This window comes from Lepidochelys kempii, chromosome 20 (assembly GCF_965140285.1).
Source record: "Lepidochelys kempii isolate rLepKem1 chromosome 20, rLepKem1.hap1, whole genome shotgun sequence".
In the NCBI taxonomy this organism is placed as follows: Eukaryota; Metazoa; Chordata; order Testudines; family Cheloniidae; genus Lepidochelys; species Lepidochelys kempii.
This window is the reverse complement of record NC_136399.1, coordinates 27409611-27413864: the sequence shown is the minus strand read 5'-3', so window position 1 is coordinate 27413864 and position 4254 is coordinate 27409611.

The window sequence follows — 4254 nt, the reverse complement described above, 5'->3', positions numbered from 1 at the left end:
CTTCAGTGTCCTGCTCCTGGCTTTTTAAGTCAGAAGAAATCTCTCTTCCTCAGTAATTACCACAGCAGCCCTAATTAATGCACAACTCCCATCACGTTTGTTTTTATAACAGCTTCTGCCCAAGCTGTGGGCATCCTGTGTTGGTAGGTACTATAACCTTATATATGCTCTACCTTATCATTCTCACTGAACCTTCAAGCACAACCCCTTCCCCCCACCACCCAAAAAACCTCTCAGAACTGTTCATTCAGTTCTAAACGTAAATGATTGGCTAGGATCCTGAAAATTTACATCAATGAGACATGATTGACAGCAAGAGTGAGAGGAGAGCAATTGATTAAGAAGCACTTTAACAAATAACAATAGTAATAATAGACTTCATTCTTAATTCAGACAGTCTCCTGGTTTCCATGGTAAAATCTGTCTGGTAAGACTTCTCACAGCTGTTATATTTATCCCCTTGTCACCCTTTTCCTGGCTCCTTTAGCATAATTTTTAACTAGACCCACCCTGTACGTCCTTTTACTCTGAGATAGCGCGTTAGTCTGTATTCGCAAAAAGAAAAGGAGTACTTGTGGCACCTTAGAGACTAACCAATTTATTTGAGCATAAGCTTTCGTGAGCTACAGCTCACTTCATCGGATGCATACTGTGGAAAGTGTAGAAGATATTTTTATACACACAAAGCATGAAAAAATACCTCCCCTCACCCCACTCTCCTGCTGGTAATAGCTTATCTAAAGTGATCCCTCTCCTTACAATGTGTATGATAATCAAGGTGGGCCATTTCCAGCACAAATCCAGGGTTTAACAAGAAGGTCGGGGGGGGGAGGAAAAAACAAGGGGAAATAGGTTACCTTGCATAATGACTGAGTCACTCCCAATCTCTATTCAAGACCTCTACTGGGATAACGAACCAGTTGCATCCTCAGCTGCACAACCTGAACTATCTTCTTGAATTCCTATCTCATTGCCTGGACCTTTGGTGCTTCACTTCCCTCTATTTTACCTGTACTGACTTCTCCCCCTGTCTTCTAAATTTTGGTTATTCATCCCTTTGAGCTCTATTTAATTATGCATCAATGGAGTTCCTTCCTGCTGCTCTGTGTAGAAACCCTGAAAATATGAAACAAGAGAATCAAAGATCACCTAGCAGTTCACAAAGCAAAAATGGAAACCAATTTAACGACCAAACAAACATATAGCACTTCTCCCATGATGCTTTTCATCCTGAATCCAAGATGTTTTCTAAGGCTAGAAATTGGTTTAAAATTTGAGAAAGGTAATGCTTCCGGGTGTATTTTGGGGAAAACACGTGCTTGCTAATAGTCATGCGATGCCCCTTCTAACGCCAAACAGCCACTTTTCCTCTTTAGTTTGTACTGCAAGCGACTAGCACCTCCCCCGGTGCCTCGGTACAGGAAGCCCCGAGAGCAGCTGGCTGCGGCGTGCTCTGCTTGTCCCTCCCCGGGTTCCATCCGCGTCACGTGGGCCTGAGACTCGGAAATCGCTTCCGGGATCATTGCGGCCTGTCGCCTGTAGCCAATCACTGATCTTCTCCGCCAATGAGACAGGGGCTGGCTCGGGGGCGGGACCTCAGCTGTCTCTGAACCAATGGGAGCCAGCGGGGGTGGGGCCTCGGTCTCCCTTCCGCCAACGGGAGGCCGAGGCGCCAGGCGGCGGGGGCGTGGCCGGGCGGGGTTGGGCGCGGGAGGCGGAGCGGGCGCGGCGGAGGGAAGATGGCGGAGGAGGAGAAGCTGCCCTCGGGCTGGGAGAAGCGCATGAGCCGCAGCTCAGGTACCGCGGGCCGAGCGGGGGCCCAGGCGCTGGGGCTGGTCTCGGGAGGGCGGGGACCGGCTGGGGCTGGGGGGGGGCGCCGGGACTGGGGGGGCGGGCGAGGGGGCGCCTGGCGGGGGGGGACTGGGGGGGCGGGCGAGGGGGCGCCTGGGCCGGGGGGGCGGGCGAGGAATGGGGGGGCGGGCGAGGGGGCGCCTGGGCCGGGGGGGCGGGCGAGGAATGGGGGGGCGGGCGAGGGGGCGCCTGGGCCGGGGGGGGCGGGCGAGGAATGGGGGGGCGGGCGAGGGGGCGCCTGGGCCGGGGGGGCGGGCGAGGAATGGGGGGGCGGGCGGGTGAGGGGGCGCCTGGGCCGGGGGGGGCGGGCGAGGAATGGGGGGGGCGCCTGGGCCGGGGGGGGCGGGCGAGGAATGGGGGGGGCGCCTGGGCCGGGGGGGGCGGGCGAGGAATGGGGGGGGCGCCTGGGCCGGGGGGGCGGGCGAGGAATGGGGGGGCGCCTGGGCCGGGGGGGGCGGGCGAGGAATGGGGGGGGCGGGCGAGGGGGCGCCTGGGCCGGGGGGGGCGGGCGAGGAATGGGGGGGGCGGGCGAGGGGGCGCCTGGGCCGGGGGGGGCGGGCGAGGAATGGGGGGGGCGGGCGGGTGAGGGGGCGCCTGGGCCGGGGGGGCGGGCGAGGAATGGGGGGGGACTGGCCCCGCTAGGGTTGGGGTGCAGACGGTTTGGGCCTGCGGCGGTTGTGGCCTGTAGGGGAGAGCCGTGGAAGGCTGGTCCCACAGGTGTATGTCTTGGGCGGGATGCGGTTGCTTGGTCCCTATGGGCTGGTCTGGGGTGGGGTTGTTCCTTTGCATGGAGATGCCCTGGGGGTGTTTGAGCAGGGTAATTGGTTCCTGTGGGGGAGGTCCTTGCTGGGGAGGGGTGGGGGTGGGTTTTAGTTAGTGGGTGCCCTGCTGCGTGCACTGAATAGAGCCAGGGTTGAAGTGGCTTTATCAGTGATTCTCTGTGGTCAGGGAGGCTCTAGTGAGGCAGGCTGGGGATCTTGCCATGTCCTTACTTGGGGATAAGCTTTCCCCATTGTATGGGACCACCTGGCCAGAGAGCAAGCTCTGGAGGTCCCATGTTTGTTCACCTTATGGGGGATGGACAAGTCTGGAATGAAGCTCTGGGGTGTCCCTATGTGGGCAAGGGAAGTGGAAGCTGGAAAGGTGCCTGTCTTGGATGCTGGTCCCAGTGTGGGTGGGGTGGATACTGGGGTGTGTTCTGCTGTGGGGTAGGGTCAAGTTTGGAGCAATGCCTTGACACCCTCAATGTGCAGGTTAGAGGCAAAGCACTTGCACGGGTTCCTGACTTGAATCGTGTTCCAGATAGGTTTGCCAGGATGCTGCCAATCCCATGATAGTTGTTTTATAATGGGAGGTTTGGTCCCTGTATGTTTGGGCTGGAATTTCCCTTTCCCTCTTCCCCCTTGTTGCCTTTCTCGCGTTGCTCTGTGCCTGACGTGTGCTTGGTTTGCTGGTTCAAAATCCTTTGGGTTGAAAGGGGTTATAGAGAGGGAGGTTAATGATGGTGAAAATCAGACTGGCCCATGTGAATTCCTGGCCCATGCAGGAATGAGCTGCTGCTGCCAGCTTGGAGAGCAGGAGCTTGCAGCATCTCCAGATTACAGTAGTAGTTGTCTTGGCTTCACAACCGAGTGTTCCCTGTCCTCTTGATTGCTTGCTTCAGGAGAATTTTGCTGGTTATTCTAAAGAGCAGTTGATTTTGATTGGGGTGTGTTTCTTGTTAATGGTAGCACCCAAAGACACATCCAGGATCCAAGGCCCCATTGTTTGTGCAGTGCCCAGCACACACAGAAAGACATGATTTCTTGCTTAGTCTTCCAACTGCAAGATCATAGACTTGTGGGACTGGAAGGGACCCTGCAAGGTCCTCTATTTCAGTCCCCTGCACTCCTAGCAGGGCTAAGTATTATCTAGACCATCCCTGACAGGTGTTTGTCTCACCTGCTCTTAAAAATCCAGTGATGGAGATTCCACAGCCTCTCTAGGCAATTTATTCCAGTGCTTAACCACCCTGACAGTTCGGAAGTTTTTCCTAATGTCCAACCGATACCACGCATTGCTTCTTGTCTTATCCTCAGAGATTAAGGAGAACAGTTTTTCTCCCTACATCTTGTAACAACCTTTTATTTACTTGAAAACTGTTATGTCCCCAGACAAACCCAGTTTTTTCCAGTCTTCCCTCATAGAACACGGTTTTTAGACCTTCAATCATTTTTGTTGTGCTTTTCTAGACTTCTTCCAGTTTGTCCACATCTTTCCTGAAATGTGTAAATTATGATGCGTTTGTAAAGTATGAGTCGCTGATATCCAGGCCTTTCATCCTTCTTGTGTAGGGATTTCACATATATGCTGAGGTAAAGCAAAACATAATCTCCTTGTTCTTTGCCAGCAACCCAGCACCTT